This window comes from Triturus cristatus, chromosome 6 (assembly GCF_964204655.1).
Source record: "Triturus cristatus chromosome 6, aTriCri1.1, whole genome shotgun sequence".
Taxonomy (NCBI): Eukaryota; Metazoa; Chordata; class Amphibia; order Caudata; family Salamandridae; genus Triturus; species Triturus cristatus.
Genome location: NC_140589.1, coordinates 395,108,782 through 395,128,406, shown reverse-complemented (window position 1 = coordinate 395,128,406; position 19,625 = coordinate 395,108,782).

The following is a 19,625-nucleotide window of genomic DNA, read 5'->3' as shown; positions in this document are numbered from 1 at the left end:
TTAGGGAAAAAGCATTTTGCAAATATATAAATCACGTGTATCTCATATATAACTTTACCAGCTTCACTGTTTTTTAAATATTATTTGATGATAAATTCTGTAAATGTAAACTGAATTATAAAATGCATACTGGGCATTTGCCTTTCAATGAAAACAGTGGGTGCGTGCACAAGAGAGTACTCTGGCATTGGAGCAAGAGTGTCACACTTTTAAATAGCTGTTCTTCAGTTCTGCACTCAGCAACATCACAGAACTCACCACCACACTTAACCTAGATGTCATTTTGACTACAGAAACCAGGTTCACCCCACCCACAACCACAATATTCCCTCTCCGAAGACTATTCCACACTAGAAGAACAGGGCAGGAGGAGGAGGAGCTTTATAAGTGATCCATTGGTTATAGTGGCCTCGTTCTGGGATCTCACAAACGTCCTTCAGCTAGTTCATGCCCTCCCCTGCGATGCCACAGTGGCAGACACTAAGTCCCTAAGATTCTTGCTCATATTTCAACCACCGAGCTCCAACCCCACGTTCCCTGCAAACATGGTCTGGCCTGCTCACAACAGTCTCCACCTCCTACACAAAAATCTCCATCAGCAACTTCAACCTCCGAGCACATGCTGCACCCGGGACTATGAAAGTCTCATTTCAGTCCAGGCTGAGGACTGCTGACTTCACCAATATGGTGCACTCCCAGCTTACACCAAGATTATTCTCTAGACTTCTTCTCCCACAAGACCAAACTGACATACCACCCTTCCAGGTCTTATCATGCAAGCGCTGTTTTTAATGTTCACCACCTCTTGCCCACACAATAGAGCTCCTCACAAAATCATTCAAAAATGTCTCCACCAACTGCCTAAATGAAAACCTTTTGCCACTACCCTCCATTTCCAAACCTAGCTCCACAGCATCTCTTATCCATTATTTCTTACCACACCCTCCTGATTGCAGATGGCACCCATGCACCACTGAAACTCCAATCACAGAATGGGATTCCCTCCACACGGGATCCATACAAATCTCATTATTAGAAAGTGACTCATCGATAAACCAGAAAAATAAATAGTGCAGATCTGAACAACTATAAGATCAAAAGCTTCTGAAAGAAACCTGCTGTATCCTTAAAACAGTTTATATCTGCAACAAAACGGCCTATGACATGAACTTAACCAATAAAGCCACCAACATATTGAGAGTCTCTTATTTCTTTTTAACATAATCAAACACTGCATGAACCATATGCCAGCTGCTATTCTAACCCAATACAAAAAGAAGTAAACTGCCATAAACAAGGTCGCCTCAAAAACAGATTAACAACATCAGACAACACATTGTCAGTTCTGACCCATCTAATATCATCACTTCAATATCTCTTCACAATGCACCCAGAAGACCACCAGTTACACCCTCTCCTCAAATGACGTATTTAACCTTATCCAGTCTGTGGAAGCCACATCCTACGGTGACAGCATCACCGGCTCTTCTCCTACAATTCCGCCAAGCTCTGGAACTCCCTGCCACTCTACCTGCGCACGATTCCCAATCACCAGACCTTCTGCAAACAACTCAAGACTCTTCTGTTTCCTTAGTTTCGCTCTCCTCCGTGTTGGTTCCTAGCGCTGGGACACTCCCGGGTAGCCATGCGCTCTATAAGTGTCTTTTCATTTCAATTCATTTCATACCTCCATTTGAAGAGGCCAGTGGCTAGGCTATGACCTCACTAATCCAAATCAACAGTTGTCTCTTACCCAAGATATCTTTCCAGGCTTCATCAAGACCAAACAATCCCTGCATCTTCTGATGAAACCCAAAATGGATGCAGCTGGCCTAACTAACCAGTGCCTGATCACTCACCTTCCATTCCTGGGGAACATCAGTGAAAAACGAATTGAAACCCAAGTAATGAATTGGGTTACTGCTTGAGGGGGTGAAACCTTCTCAAGCCGCAACCACAACACTTCTCAGGGTGAAGTCACTAGCCAGCCCTAAATCAAACTGTGCTCAACACTTGGACAGCTTGGCACAGGGCAGTCAGGCTTAACTGAGGGACAATGAATAAAGTATTTGTGCATTACTTTAAACAGTAACAAGGTGAAAACACACCACAAAAGGATTCCACAACAGATTTAGAAAACCAGAGAACTTTTTAATGAATAAAACAAGACCAAAACTAAAAACATCTAATTAGTAGGACCAAAGATATTCAATTTAAAAATGTTAATAAAAATAGTGCCAAAAAGCACAAAGCGCCAACTGTGGACATCTGGTCAAGCCAGACCAGGCCAAAGTCTCAAGTTCAGGCGGACCGCGGGTCGGCTACAGGGACCCAGTTAGGCCAGCGGAACAAAGTACCTTCAATCCTGGTTTGCGGAGCGTTGCGAGTATCCAAGCTGAAGATGCATTGTGCAGCCAAAGTGATGCAACGGTTCCAAGTTGCAGCGCGACTGAGATGTGATGTCCTGCAACATCATTGAGAATCCCAACAATGAGGGCTTGTGAAGCGAAGTCCAGCGTCAAGGATGCGTCGCGCAATCCGGGCACTGCGTCAGTTCCGAACAAAAAAGTGACAGAAAATGTTAGATATATGAGAATTAATATATTGAAGAAACTGCTTTTTAGGTCTCGCCTAGCTATTGCGTTTACGCAATTGCTATGCGAGACTCTAGTAAGGGGCATTTAGAAGTGCTCCCAAAAGTGGATTGCATGGCGAGCACGCGCACAATCACGTGCATCGTGCCGCCTTGCAATCCGTTTGGCATCGTACTTCAAAGGGTCCGCTCCCCTGCCTGGAATGCGCTCCCCCGCCCCCGCCAAGCGCGCACACAAATTTGCTTTCACTTAACAGCAGTCTATTGCCTCCTGTCACACGCGTCCTCCTTTCTCAGTTACAATCATCTCGAGCATCAGCAGCCTTCGTCTAACTAAACTCACTTAGGGCCAGCATTTGGTGCTCCGAGTTTCTCGGTGTGCACTTAAACTGCAACTAAAACCCACGCAAGCCTCGTGATGTAATTAACAAAAACTAATTTATTCATACATAAAAGGCCATTGCCGTAAAATTGACTACTTAAAAAGACATCTGGTTATCCCAAAGGCGATTTACTCGTGACCCCGCAAAGATTTTGTGTCAAATGAGCTCTTTTAAACAAACTCACTTCCTTCCCAAAGTGAGAGGCATATCCCTGTGAAGTTTCAATTGCAATTTTTTAATGTACTGGAATTTATTTGCTCGGTTCTTTCCACCTAAGTAATTCGTTTTAAAGCCTCAAGGTGTTGTTATAAAATATGAACAAGGCAGAATGTATTTTAAATGTTTATTCCCTTCATGTCTTCTGTTGCGGTTGCAAAGCATCATCTGTTGTTGGACTTTGCTGTTTGAAACATGCGGACTGATTGCAGATCTGTGCAGGAGGGACCCCTTAACCAGTCTTTGGATTTCTGATATTTGGCTTCCCTTTATTGGGGTGAATGCTTCCTGCAGCTCACTCCACAGCCCCGCCAGCAATTAACCCCGGCAAATAACGTGCGTTTCTACAGCATTCTCACAGAAATGAGGGCAAGAGAAACTTGCCCAGCTACGTTCTACCAGAATCACTACTTGCACAAAAGAGCAACTGGACGTAAACAGGAACAAGCATTTGCAATGCAATAGGTCTTGCAATATAAAAGTGTGAGCAGTTGGCATTGCTAATAATAATGCAACACTAGCTATTGGCTTTGTAAATGATAATGGCATTTATTTATGGGTTTGTTTTATAAAATAGATTAAAAAAGGCATTGTCATGCCAATAACAATACCAATAGCTTAAACTTTTGCAAATGCGAGACCTATTGCATTGCAAATACTTGTTTGTGTTGTGATTGTGGTATCTCTTTCTTTTTTAAACATTTGATTTATCTCTCATAGAAGGTTGATATTCTTTTTTGAAAGGCTCATCTCTTGACCCTTTGTTATCAATGTTTAATGGTCAACATTGTTCACAATTATTGGTGAAGAATTGTGTCACCGGACAGAAATCTTTGGAGGATGCATTGTGCAGCGGCGGGTCCGAAGAGGCTAAGTAGGGGATGTGGGTCTTTGCAATAGGCCTAATCCCGGAGGCAGCTGCGAGGCGTCGGTTCTGCTCGGGGTTTCGGGACCATTATTTATACCCAGTTGTGCCTTTGAGGTGAGGGAGAAGCTTTATGAGGGTTGTCTTTGAAGTCCCCAGGTATCCTGCTTCCATGTCCTAGCTCCGACTAAATACAGGAAGTATGCAGACCTTTGTGTGGAGGCAAGACACAGCCTATTCAAGTGTAAGTAGGACTGGGACCAGCTCAGCCCTTCCATCCTGCCAGTGATCAGCACAGCTAAGCTCTATATTGTATGGCTTTCTAGGAGGAACACACAAAGTCCAACTGTCAGCTACACCCAGTCATGTGACCCAGAGGCAGGCTGCAGACACTAAATGACAAAGGCAGGAAAATACCCACTTTCTAAAAGTGACATTTTAAAAAATCGCTAATAAAATCCAATTTTACCATAACTTAGGATTTTTAATTACAATTCCAGAGACACCAAACATAAAATAGTTGCCTTTTCCCATTTGAAAATGACAGCTTATTAAATGTAATAAAGTAACTACATAGTTATCCTATGAGAGAGGTAGGCCTTGCAGTAATGAAAAACAAATGTTAGAGTTTTTTTACAACCTGGACATGTAAAATTAAAATTGTATGGCCTAATTTTTAAGTACATTGCACCCTGCCCTATGGGCTGTTTAGTGCCTACCCTGGGGTGACTTACATGTATTTAAAAAGGAAGATTTGGGTGGGAAAGAGTTTTATTTGGCCAGGTCAAATGGTAGTTTAAACACTGCAAACACAGGTTGCAATGGCAGGCCTGAAATATGTTTAAAGGGCTACTTAAGTAGGTGGCGCAATAAGTGAGCAGGCCCACTTGTAGCATTTAATTTACAGGCCCTGGGCACATATAGTACCACTTTACTATGCACATATAACTAAATGAATATCCTAATTGGGGATAAGGAAATATTACCATGTTTTAAGAACTGAGCACATGCACTTTAACACTGGTAGGCAGTAGTAAGTTGCACAGAGTACAATAGCCAGCAAAAAAGAGATAATCAAAAATGGAGGAGGAAGGCAAAAAGATGGAGGGAAGTCCACCTTAGGGCTGACAAGTCTAATACTACTCAACAGCACCCTCTTCACCAGAAGGGGACTCAAAGGTTCAAGTCATATTTCACACAAAGAGCCTAGCTCATCCACATAGGCACCTGTTGGAAAATGTCGGTCTCTGAAGGGTCACCCCAAACTAGTCTTTCTCCTCCTCTTTTTGCTGATCATTTCTTGTTGACCATAGAACTCTGCGCACTTTACAACTGCTGCATTTGCTTCGCCCCTAAACATGGTAGAATTGGTGTATACACAATTGGCATATTTAATTTACTTGTATGTTCCTTGTAAAGTGGCATACCATTTACCGATGGCCTGTTAATTAATTACTAGTGGATCTGCAGCACTGATTGTGCCACCCACACAAGTAGCCCCTTTAAATCTATCTCAGGTCTGCCACTGCAGAGCCTGTCTGTGCAGTTTTACTGTCACTTCGACTTGGCATTTAAAACCCTTTGCAAAATGTTAAGCTCCCATTTTATTACACTTAAGTCACCCCAAAGGTAGGTTCTAGGTAGCCCAAAGGGCAGGGTACTGTGTAAGCAAAAGATAGGACATTTACTTTTAAGTTTTGCATTTCCTGGTGATGAAAAGCACAAATTCGTTTTTCACTACTGTGAGGCCTACTCCTCTTGTAGGTTAACACTGGAGTGCTGTGTCATGTTTTATATCTTTTATATCTTTGGAATGGCAATGATAAATCGTCTTTACTGGTAAAGATGGATTTAACATTACTATTTTACAAATGACACTTTTAGAAAGTGGACATTTCAATGCTCTTACAGCTCTGTGTGGCTGCAGCCTGTCTCCAATACACGTCTGGAGTGGGTGACAGCTTCACTTTGAGCATTCCCTCTAGACAGCCACAAAGACAGGAAGGTTAGGTGTGTCTGAGTATTCGTCTGCATTCTGATGGCTCTTCTTGGGCAGGAAGGGAGAAGCTAACACATACATCTGAACCCCATACAAAGGGCTGATTACCCCCTAAAGTTAGTCTGGAGCCAGGGCTGGGAAGAAAGGGTGTCTGTGCACTTCAAGGACCCTTCTTTGAAGCTGCCCCCACTTCAAAGGCATAACTGGGTATAAGTCCTGGACCTCAGACACCACCACTTCAGACACTTCTGGAACTACAACTAGACTCGGTCAGAAGAACTGCTGTGCAGCATCAAGAAATGACACTCTGCTGGGCGGCTGACCTGGAAGGCTTGCTTTTCTGCTGTACTGCCCTGCTGCCTGCTGCTCTCTGACCCTGCTGAGGGAGAGCTGGACTCTACCTTGCACCCCAACGTGTTCTCCAAGGCCTTGTTGGCTCGCCTCCTGTTGTTGAGACTCAGGGAAAACAAAGTCTCTACCCCTGCTCTTGTGCTTGGTTCACTGGAAGTGGACCCAGATACTTGCTTCAGAGGCACCAACGTGTCCGCTGACTGCGTGAGCAGAAATCAGCGCATCATCCCGGTGGCAGGAGCAGAACCCGGGCATCACATCGGACTGCCACAGCACCTACAGAAACTGACAAATGGAATTGTGCATCACTGCTGCAGCAGTCTACAGAGATCGACGCATCCTTTGACTGTGTTGAAAAACCCAGCATGTTGCACTTGGAACCAACGCATCTCAGCCTCAGCACTTCTTCTACAGAACTAACACATCGCCACGATTGCGAGACCGACATCAACGCATCGCTCTATTGTGCCCCACATCTTCTAGTGGTGATTTGCACTCCTAATGTGTTTTCACATGCATGTTACAACAGCATGTTGCACCTCAGTGTGTTTTCGAGCAACTATGCAGCTATACTGATGCACCTCTTTTACACATATGTTGACATCTTACTACCACATTATCTCTATGTACTGAATGATAAACCCATGGCTGTATATTGTGGCTGTCCCATACTGAATCTGCAACAGTCTTCAATAGTCTATATATTTATCTTATTCTGCAGTTTTTAATTCTCTAAGCTTGCAGTAATGGTCCATCAATCAATCAGGGGTTTGTAAAGCACAGCTACTTACCCCTGAGGGTCTCAAGGAGCTGAGGGGGAAGGGGCTTCTGATCCATCTGGGTGTGGAGATTAAGTCTTAAGGTCCTTCTTGAACTGGGTCACTGATTTGGATTGGCTGAGGTGCAGTTGTAGGGTGTTCCATGTCTTGGCAGCACGGTAGCCGAAGGATCTTCCTCTGGTTTTGGTCTTATGGATCTGTGGTACAGAGGCCAGGGAGAGTTGGGCAGAGCGGAGTTGTCTGGCAGGTGTGTGGAAAGCGAGGCGGTGGTTCAGATATTCTGGTCCTGCGCCATGGAGGACCTTGTAGGCATGTGTGAAGAGCTTGAAGGTATTCTCTTGTTGACAGGGAGCCAGTGGAGTTGTTGTATCATGTGGCTGTGGTGCGGGATGTCGAGGACCAGTCAGGCTTGGCATTCTGGATGTTCTTTAGTTTTTTTTCCTGTTTCTGGGTGACGCCGGCATAGAGTGCATTGCCGTAGTCAAGTTTACTGGTGATGAGTGCGTGGGTGTCTTCCTGGATTTTGTGAGGAGCCATATGAATGTCTTTCAAAGCAGGTGGAGCACGTGGAAACAGGATGAGAATACTGCGTTGATTTGGCAGTTCATTGAGAGCGAGGAACCAGTATGATGCTGAGGTTGAGTGGATGGTTTGTAGGGGTGAGAGGGATTCCTAGTGTGGTGGGGCATCAGGAGTCGTCCCAGGCTGAGGGGGTGGGTCCTAGGAGCAGTACTTTGGTCTTGTCTGAGTTGAGCTTGAGGCAGCTCTCTTGCATCCAGGTAGCAACTGCCTACATTCCGAAGTGAAAGTTGATTCTAGTGGCTGTAGGTTCGTTGGTGAGGGAGAGGATTAGCTGGGTGTCGTTGGGGTAGGAGATGATGTTGAGTCCATGGCTTCTGACGATGGCTGTGAGGGAAGTCATGTAGATGTTGAAGAGGGTGAGGCTCAGGGAGGAGCCCTGAAGCACTCAGAAGCTGATCTCTGTAGGTTCTGAGAGGAATGTGGGTAGTATGCCTCGCTTAGTTCGACTGGTCAGGAAGGAGTGGATCCAGTCCAATGCCTTGTTGTGGATGCCGGAGTCATGGAGTCTCATGATTGCTGCGAGATGGGAGACGGTGTCGAAGGTGGCCAAGAGGTCCAGTAGAATGAGGGTTGTGGTTTTGCCCAGGTCAAGGAGGGAGTAGATGTCGTCAGTGGCGGCGAGGAGTGTGGACTCGGTGCTGTGGTTGCTTCGGAACCCACATTGGGAGGTGTACAGGAAGTGGTTCTCTTCGATGAACTAGGAGAGTTGGGCGTTGATGGCCTTTTCAATGACCTTGGCTGGGAAGGGGAGGTGACGATGAGTCTGAAGTTTTTGAGGTCTGTCGGGTCGGCAGACAGTTTCTTCAACAGGGGGTAGATCTCTGCGTGCTTCCAGTCGTCGGGGCTGGTGGCGGTTTCGGTGGAGCAGTTGATGGTGACACAAACCTGGGGGGGGGGTTGGAGGTGACTGCTCTATGGAAGATGTGGTACGGACAAGGAGTGGGTGCTCTTCATGGTCTTAAGTGTGTCATCTGTGGTGAGCAGAGTCGAGTTGAGCACGATCTATTGACGTGAGGCTTGGTTGCGTGCATGGTGGTGGTCGTAGTGGCGGTGTTTTGGGTGTCAAAGATGTCGTAGAACTGCCTGATCTTGTGGTGGAAGAAGGTGCCAAGTTTGTTGCAGAGGTCTTGGGAGGGTGGGACATCTGTGGTCTTTCTATTGGGCCTGGAAAACTCCTTGATGATGACAAAGAGTTCTTTGCTGTTTTGTGCGTTGGTATTAATTCTGTCCTGGAAGGCCATTTTCTTTGTGGTTTTGAGGAGAAGGTGGTGTGCTGACAGCGGATTTGAAGGTTGCATGGGTTTCTGGGGTTTTGTTATTCCTCTATCTCTTCTCGAGTCATTGGCAGGTGCGCCTGGACTCATGGAGGGCAGGAGTGAACCAGCTGGCTTTCTTGGAGCGTTGCTTGCCTGGTGTCTTCTTGAGGGGTGCCAGAGTGTCAGCGCAGTTGGAGATTCATCGGTGCAGTTGTTGGCATCTGTTGATGTTGGTAGAGTTCTCTTGCTGAGGAAGTCGATGAGACGTTCTTCGGTGGCCTTGTTCCAGCTGCGATGGAGGGGCGATGGGGGTGGTGGTGTATGGTGGGCATGGTGAAGGTGAGATGTACGCAGTGTTGGTCGGTCCAGTGGAGTATGGTGGTGTGGTTATAGGTGATGTTTCTGCTGGCGGAGAAAACGGGGTCGAGTGTGAGTCTGGTGTATGGGTTTGTGTGGTTACTAGCTGCTTGAGTCTGATTTTGGCCAGGTTCTGTAGTAGGGAGGCAGTGTTCTGGTTGCTGGGGTTGTCGAGGTGGAAATTGAGGTCTCCGAGTCGGATGTACTCAGTGGATGCAAGAGCCTGGGGTGCGATGAGGTCTATGATGGCCTCGGTGAAGTGCGAGCAGGGGCTCGGGGGCCTGTAGACAAGGGTGCCACGGAGGGAGGGTTTGAGGTTGGTCTGGATCTGGAAGTGGAGGTGTTTCATGGTTGTCGTTGAGTCATTTGCGTGCCTGGTCAGTTGGAGGGTGTTCTTGTGGACGATGGCAATCCCTCCTCCTTGTTGGTCAGCACGGTCCTTGAGGGCGATTTTGTAGCCATCAGAGATGGTCCACAGCAAACCTGGGGAATAAAAACTAGAACACAGGCATAAAAGGCATAGAAAACGGTGAGTTGCACAAAGACATGATAAAAATAGTCTGAACACACCTGTACGTGCTTGTGTTTACCTATGTTCACGTTTTAAAGCCACACTTGCTGACTTTGCAAAGTCTTGTTTAGGTAAGATGGAGTGACATGACGAGCATTATAGGACATTTGTAAGAATTTGTTTATTTTACATAAGACATACGTGGCCACATGTACGAACATTTAATTTTGCGAGTCTCGAATTGTGATTTTTTTGCAACTTGCAATTAGCGATTTGCAAAATGGAATGTACTAATATGTCTCAGAAACATTAATGATTTCTAAGGAGGTCGCAATGGACCTGCCTCATCAACATTCATGAGGCAGGTTACAATATACCACCCATTGGAAATGGGCAATGACACAGGGATGGTGATCTGCTGGGTACAGCAGACCACCATGCCTTTGTTTGCTTTTAAATAAAGCAACTTTTTTTTAAAGTGCAGCAAGTTTTCCTTAAAGGAAAACGGGGTGCGTTTCAAAGAGAAAAATTAAATATTTATGTTTAATTTTTTAAGAGTAGGCCATGCTTCGTTGGAACACTGCCTGCTCTTAAAAAGTTTTCACTGCCAGTCACAAAGGGGAAGGGGTCCCATTTGTGACTGGCTTACCACCTACTTGGAATAGGCAGTAAACTGTAATTGTTTTGCGACCGCATTCTGGTCGTAAAACAATCATACATGCCCTTGTGACTCGCTACTAGGAAGGGATGCCCTTGGCATGCCCCTTCCTAATAGCGACATACAAACTCTATTTTGCTAGTCGGTAATATACTCGAAAAATAGGGTTGGTACATTGCACAAGCTATTTTAGCACTCGTAAACGGACAGATTTTCCTTTTGCGGCCCCTAAAAATGCCGTACATGTGCTCTATAATGCTAGTGTATAACTTGTTAGGAACTTAGCACACCCCACCTCTCATTAACATATATCAGGAACAACCCATGCATATTTCTAGTTGACATTCTTAGAAATCAATTATGAGATCTCTACATTTTACCATAATTGACTTTGTTGGAGAATGTTAAAGTGCACACAGTCCTGTAAGAAAAGAAGTGTTGACGTCACCCATCACTATTCTTCCAGGAAAATAATGGATTTTGAGAAAAGCCTAATGCTATTCTACTGGGAGTGTAAATGAAGATTGAATGTCAACTTTGCAACACAGTTGAAATAGTCTTACAATTGGACTAAAGAGAAGATTGCCATAACAATTACTGTTCAAAGTCTGGAGGGAGGAGTGTGGAAATCCTATTTATTTCATCTGCAAGAAGAAACTTGTCTGATATGTTCTACATCAAAGTTGACAGTACTGGGAAAACCTGTCCTGATTTTGTGTGGGTCACGGTTTGGAATTATCTGCTTGTTGGTCTCAGGAACTTGGAAACAGGACAAGTTTATGTTCAGGCACTGCCTTTTTAGGTTGAGCATGACAGCGCTTGCACTGTCTGAAGACCTGTTGTATCTCTTTAGTGGGCTATTGGCGCACACATTGCCATTGGTTGTTTCTTGTCCCATTCCAAAATGCTGACTTTCTATTGGTCTATTGCCCTCGATTGCCCCTCTTTTGGGTGCTTGTTTCAACTGAGGCGATTTTACTATGTGATTGTTTTTGTTGGCCATTGCATGCTTCCTCCTTGCACAGCTCGCGAAGGCCCCTCCTCCCATCTGGCTTTAGTTTGTCTGCCTCTGCTCCTGTTTTCACAGGCTTGTTTCAGTATTGCAAGAGAAAGGATGCAGGAATAGTTTCATAAATAAAGGCTGGAGGCCCTGCGTCTTGTCAGCTGGAAGGTTTTTCCGAGAATTTAGTAAAGAGGGAGGGATGCCAGGAGATTCCATCGGCAGAACAGAAAAGAGGGCTGTGTGAGGGAGAGGGTCACAGAGCAGTCTGAAATGTTCCTCACTTCCAGCAGCACCGGGGTGACCTTCCTTCTGGCAGGAGGGCAGAGCACTTCTCGATCAGGCCGTCTGTTTATGTAGTCATTTTGAGAAGCAGGGAGCTATTCCTTGGTTAACAGTCGCATCTGGAGCTAGACTATGCAAGTAGCACAGAGGGGAGTAAGGTGGGCTTCAAGACCATCCAGACCCTGCTCTAGAATCTGAACAGCGGAGACAACTCACCCATGAATGCAGTTTCATCATCCTCAGCCCCTGGGGGATTGAGTGGAAACTTCTGAGGCTGCATTCACATTTGTGATTATTACATGGAGACATACACTGCAACAGGCAGTCTGCACAGTGTCGCACACTACGGAGAATACGCACTGCGCGGGTTGCTGCCTCTAAAACTTAGTGAGCATGACGCTGTATAACAACTGTTTGCAAAAAGAAAGTCTGGATACATCTTGTGCAGTGCACATAACGAGATTTCCTAATCGAAAAACGAAGGAATTACAGAATGCTAAAGTTGGGCACATATGCAGATACCAGAGAGACCAAGGATGGAATGAGCATGACAGTGCATTGCCTTGTTACAGACAAGGCTTTACTGCAAAGAACAAAAGGTTTAGATGGGCATGGAAAGTGAGGTCTGCCATGTCCCTGAAGTGATATTTATAATAAGAGTCCAATGATTGAATGGGCCTCGGCAGTAATCCATTTTCTTTTCCAATACTGACTGAACATGCTGCGTGAATCTTCCCAGCATCAATTCAATATTCATTTTTCTATACAACTGTCCACTGATAGTTCTATCTGTCCATCCAATCGGCTAGTAGTATCTGCATACCTGTGTGCTGCCAGTCTTTGTGGTGTATGTATGATTTTATGTGGGTGGGTATGTGTGTCGTTTGCGAGCCTCTATGTGTTGTTAATATACATCAATACCTTTGTATCTGTTGGTCTGTACGCTGCGGTGGCAGTACGTTTGTGGATGGTGCAAATAGGGTTAGTTGTGTATGCATCGGTATTTGTGTAGTAGTGCTGGCTTTTGTTTGCATGGGTGTGGGTAACTTTACACACGAATGTCCTGTGTCTCGGGTGTAAGCAGTGAGCAGCATACAAAATCAAACCTGTTAGCTTAGCTAATGTTGGCTTAATTAAAGTTTCAGTGAGAGCCGTACCTCAATATTGATGTGCTCTTGAGAAGGAGATGCAGTCCCTCCTTTTGTGTGCACCAGGGCTTTAAGTGGGCCGGGTCCAGTCGGTGCTGAGAACCAGAAGTTCAACAAAGCAGGTGCTGAGACGGGTCCCTAACAGACTCTCCATTTTTGCCCTCACACTTAGATTGGAAGAGAACATCTTGACTCTGCGGCAGTACCACTGTTCAAAGACTTTGATGTGACTTCAAGGAGACTCCTTTTAGTTCGTTCACAGTCTCATCATTTCTAAACTGAAGCATTTTCAATATTATATACAACAAAGCCATAGTTGTTGCCTGTTTATTTTATGCAACTAACAACCATTGACAAAGCCAATAGCCCTAGCTTGTTGTAGGTGTAATGTTACTTGTATTATATACATGGGTGCAATGACAGAAGCAGAGAAATACCAGTGGGGTGGCACACTATGCTAAGCACAGATTTTTAGCTAACTATTCCATCTAACTACTCCCCCATCTGGCCATCTAACCACATATTCATCCAGCCTGCAAACTCATCCATCTACTTGTCCACCCAGCTACTCTATTATCTGTCTACTTACCCATCCATTCACCCATTTGGTTAGTCACACATACAAACACCTAGCCATTCATCCATCCACCTAGCAAAGCACTATCTCCTATCTCATCTTCCTATCCACCAATCAATTCATCCACCTACTTATCCATACACTTGATCATCACTCCATTTATTGATCAACCTATTCATCCATACACCAAGCCATATACTTACCCATCCGCGTACGCATCCAACCATTCACACATCCAACTACGCACACATCCAACACCTCATATCCAGGATTGTTTACTTGTCAGTTTAGTTTGCCATGTGTCATAGGTTCCCATAATATCTACCTTAGTGCCCCAATTCCATGTCTGCTACCTAGAAAATGCCCCATTCTTCTCTTTTTGGCGTATGACATTTTGGTTGCCACATTTCAGGAAATAATCAAAAGATTTAGAAATGGCAAGATGTAGAGTCACTTGCGCAGTCTGTGACCCACGACTCTCAAAAATGCGAGACCTACTGCATTGCAAATGCTTGTTCCCAATTCCTGCTACATTTGCATGTACTAGACTCACACTGCATATGCTTTTGGGACTCACATGCCTGGGCTCCTATTTCTGCTGGTATATTTTCCCTTGTACTCTCCACTGCATTTGTTTTCTCTACTGCATATGGCCTGTGTTAGTCTGACATGCCAGTTTTGTGTGGATAAGTTAGGAGTATGAAGTGTTAATGTTTCGTGTCCTTGCTTCAAGGTGATACTTCCTCCAACAAGACAATTTCCTTCTACTGTTAAAATGGCATTGGAATGGGTCTGGTGTCAAGCACTGAGCAGAAATGACCTCTTCAGCCTAGGAGTTTGTATTTGCATACTGTATGAGTTCACAACTCTTCTCTGTTAGATGCAAAAAACGGTGCCCCTCTTATGTTGCAGTGTTTTGTGTTTACACATTATTTTGCACGGGTGCCCGCCAGTCAAATGTTGCCTCAGGTCTCCTGACTGTTCATTGCTGTTGCCGATTGCTTTTATTGCGTTAGGCAAATAAATATATGACAATGTATTGATCATGCTTTATATTTTAAGTTAAACTGTTTTTTGTTTATATATTCTTGTATATTATAGCCTTTAGCACAGACCTCATGTGTTTTTTATGTATAGTCCCTTCTAAGACCACATTAATTGCCATGAGTTTCTTCAAAAGGTGTATGAAATATAAGCTGGGTCTGGAGGCTCAGTGGATAATGCATCCACTGTAGGCGCCTGTGTTCAATCTCATGGGCACAGATTCCAATTTCTGCTGTTCCACTCAGCCTTTCATCCTTCTGAGGTTGATAAAATGAGTACTGTTGGGTAACAATAAACATCTGTTATTTAGCGCCAAGAAGCCCTTCTGGGTGATCCTGCTCTTAACAAATACACATATTATGTTAAATATCACTAGGAAATCGTGTCAGTGTCCTCCTCCAACACCGTACAAATGGGGTGCTTTGAGCCCTCTGAGACAGAGAGGCGCATGTGCTTGTATCCTCAGAGTTACACTGGCTGATAATCGTGCCGGGCCTTTAAAGACAGGTCCTGGATTTAGGAGAAGGCTGCCTGCCCTTGCCAAACAGGTAAGGGATGATATATGCCACCTCTCGGAACTGCAGACATCTAGCTGCTAATGCTTAGGAGCAGAGACTTCAAGTCAACTGCTGAATAACACCTGGAAACAGTTTTCTGTCTGATTTCCACATTTAAAGGTGCCTAGCAGCCATCAGTCTCCCTGCAGCTGCTAAAGGACATGAATGTTGCTTTGCAGGAGGACAGAGGCAGCTCCGTTTTGGCGCGTTAATATCACTTATGTAAATGCACATACTTTTACTTTCTCCGTAATTTTTCACTTGATAAACTCCATGATGCACATATCCTATATAATGCACTTGATAATTCCTAACCAGCGGACACCAGGCAGAGAATCAAGCCTCCGCTTCGGCTCTCACCTCTGGGCCCATGTTGACAGCGGCCCCTCCGTAAATGCCGCTGGAATCTGCAGGTGCACATTCCTCCCCTGCGGTGGGCCACTCCAGAAGGATCCCTGGAAGAAGAATGTCTCCTGTCAGCCTCGATGACTTTGAGGCACCCTGTGAAAACAATCATTTCTGGAATAGCTGTCAGGCGACATTCCTTTTTAAACACCGACTCCCAGTTTTAGATTAGGGGATTTTTTGGTATTCAAGCTTGTATTATAATGAAGCCCCCAGAGAACAGAAGATAACACAGGGACAACCAAGAAACTGCTGGCTTTATTTAGCTTTCTACCTAGCAACGAGGACAAAACAAGCATCATCTGCAAGTGTGCATCACAGTGCCTGGTGCAGCTCTTCAAGCACAAGCCTGCCCCAAGCAACCACACAGTTAAGGGCCGTTTTTATTTTATTCATCTATTATTTCATGTCAGTCGACTTTTATGCAAAATCCGAGCCGATCATCATTAGACTGCCTTCAATAACAACAAGCATTTACAATGCAATGGTCTCGGCATTGTTAAAGTTAGAGCTGTTGGCATTGCTCATGACATTCTTGTATGTTTTTGTTTTTAAAACATTTAAAGAAACGGCATTGTTATTTACAATGTCAATAGCTTAATCACTCTCCAATGTGAGACCTATTGCATTTGCACCCACACACAGAGCCACCCACACATACAGTCACACACACAGAGCCACCTACACACACAGAGCCACCTACACATACAGAGCCACTCACATAGAGCAACCTACACACAAAGTTACCCCCACCACTCACATAGAGCATTCTACACACAGAGTTACCCCCACACAGAGCATCCCACACACACAGAGCCTCCCACACACACAGAGCCTCCCACACACACACACAGAGCCTCCCCCACACACACACAGAGCTTCCCACCCACACACACAGAGCCTCACACACACATATACGCTATAGCCAGGGCTCTAAGAAGGCCGGGTCTCACCAGTGAAGAGCATCGGCAGTTTTTTTAATGGGGCCTCGAAACGGGTCTCTATCGGGCTCTGTTTTGTGCCCTGGCACCAGCGGTCCGTTTTTTGTCCGTTTTGTGTCACAGCAGGCAGATTGACGTGCATGCTCACTTTTCTCTAGTGGAGAAATTAGCTTTAGCGTTGTACCCTTTAAAGATTTCCCTTCTCTTGTTTCTGCCAAATCGATGCTGTCCGGAATAGTTTAGACATGGCAATGACTAGCTCCACAAAGTGGTTTCGTGGGCAGAATAATTTTGGCCTCGCTGGATGCACGCGTAGTTTACAACACAGGCAAATTACCAAGGGCTAAATCTGAAGCTCTGCGAATCTCAGTCGTAATTTACGAACTATGCAGTATTTATGCAAAAGCCACTATTATATGCAGGTGCCAGTGTACGGTGAAACTTTGCGAATAATCATGATGTGCACAGGGTCACACTGTGGAGAGCACTGGCGGAGATCTGTAGCCCCCAAGTATGGCACAGTATGGTGTGATGGAGTACCTATATAGCGCTTACTAGCCCTGAAGAGGCGCTAGAGCTGTGTTCGGAGAACAGCTCAGTGCATCCAATCCCTTTTCCTTTGCACTTTAGGACATGTATGCCTACATGTATGGGGGGGCTTGTACAGCACCAGAACGCATACTATGAAAGTAGGCCAGATATGCTACTGTCCCCGGGCACCGAACACCCTGAGTGCTCTGGGTCCAGTGGACACTATGCCATGGGGAGAGGTGTAACATAGGACGATCACTCTACACCGCATTAAGGTTTTGAAACCTCCTTTTAAATCGTCTCGAAAATTCCGAGCGATCTCATAATTATTAACCTGGTAAACACCTCACTGACCCTACTACCTACAGATCCTACAGTACAGTTCCCCCGCCCATGCACCCACACCCCTACATCCCACCTTCGTCCAGGTAGCTGAGCCTCTGCAGCTCGGCCGGGACCCCGGCCACGGTCTCCAGCCGTTACTTCAGCTCCCGGAGCCGGGTCTGGGGGCTGCACCCGGGGACAGAGAACAGCTCCCCGCTGGCTTCTAGGCGCACGGTGACTGTGTACTGCCGCCCGCCGTGGGAGGAGGCCAGCTTGGGGAGCCCCTGGAGCCGGTAGCCCGTAGCCAGAGGCCGGCTCGGGGAGGAGGCGACGAGGCCGATGGGGCGCGCCATTGCCGAAGCAGAGCCCTCAGCGCACCCGCCTGGTTCGGTGTCTTTGGGAGCGGGACAGACGCGTCGCTAGGTGACAGGGGCCATAAGTCCTCCTCCCCACACAGAGGATGGCATTAACATCTCAAACGCCTCACTAAAAGAGAAAACAAAACTCATTCGGGCGGGGGACATTTTGGGTTGGATATCTGAGGCTGGCAGATTCAAAATAACGTTCATAATAAAATGAAACCTTGCTCGCTTTTTACATCTACCAGTCAGACGCTGAATGCGTTTACACGATATGTTTTGAGAGTTCCGTAGTTATATTGTATCATTGCTCTTATAGGGCATACCCTGTTGCAGTGCCGTTGTAGCGCAGCAGACGGGTGGGCACAGTGTTGTATAAATTGTTTCATTGTTTTCGAGTAATTGCGTTGTAATTACCTTTACAATATGCTTCTTACTCTGAGGCGCCGAAAAAAATAATGGAACCGGGAAAGAGTTTAATGTCTGTGTTAAAAAAAAAAAGAAATCCGAACAAGAGACTAGAGTAGGGAGGCGAAGGACAGAAAGGCAGGGAGATAAGCGAGCATCTATGGAAAGAAAACACACACCGCCACCTTTCTCCGAGGCGAAGCAGAAATGCCTCGGAGAAACGCAGCGGCGGTTTCAGATTCGGGGGCGTGTTCTTCTTTTCTCTCCTCTTGCCATTGGCTGGAGGAGAGAAAAACACGCCTAAAAAAGGGCGAGGCTAAAAAGTGGAAAGAAGAGCACAGAACACGCCCCCGAATCTGAAAAAGACGGAGCCTATTTGGAGGGACGGCTCTCTCCTCCAATGGCTGGCCTCCGTTTAGGAAGCCAGCCAATGGAGGAGAGGCAAAAAGAGAGGCGGGCTAAATAGCCACTCTAAGCATCATAAAAACTCCGCACTTCCGGTTCTGCCTTCGGCAGACCGGACGGTCCCTCGACCTAAAAACCTGTATGTTGAGTGTGGATGTGTCTAACCATAGATCTGTAGGATGCGCTGGTGGAAAGGCAATGAATGCATTGCTACGAGTGAGACTTTTGTTGTGTGAAGAGGGCAGTGAGTTTTTATCAAAGTGATATTTGTGTGGAGGAGTAACCAGTTCACTTGCATTAATGCTAATATTTGCGAACCCAAAGATCTCTTATTTCGCTAGAGCACCAATAATGACAATTCCCCTTACTTATTTCCTAATCCACTTGCCTCTAAATACAATACAAAACATGTTTTTAAACAGGACACTTAACCCCTTCGCCGCGGCAGGAATTCCGCCGCGGCGCTGGGGGGGGTTTGGGGGCAGCGCGGTGGCGCTGTGCTCGTGACGGAACCGCTCCGTCACGAGCCACGGTTGAGCTGTGCTCATGACGGAGTGGTTCCGTCACGGCGCCGCCCACTTAAGTTGGACGCCCGCACAGGCGGGGAAAACGCCCCGCGTGGGCGGAGCGGCAGCCAACGGCCGCGCATGACGGAACCACTCCGTCATGAGCACAGCGCAACCGTGGCTCATGACGGAGTGGTTCCGTCATGAGCGGGGAAGGGGTTAAAAGGAGAACATTATACACTTGTCTGTTCAATTGACTTTGCCACCCCCCCATCGGGTATGAGGGGAGAACAGTTTGAAGCTTTGGTATTTTTTTTCAGTAATTTGTATTAACCTAACAGAACGTGTTTACGTATCATGAATACGTGGAGACAGAGGCCTAAGTTGAAGGCTTGTACCCACATATAAATTGCAAAAATAAAACATAAACACATTTAAATCCTCAAGAACAAGTATCTAAAAAAACACACCGCAAAGGATCGAAACCCAGATCTAATGAGGGACAAAATTGAACTGAAAAAACAGTAATGCCTTCTTTTTAGACATCTGGTGTAGCTGCTACTATCAACAAGCATTGGCAAATTC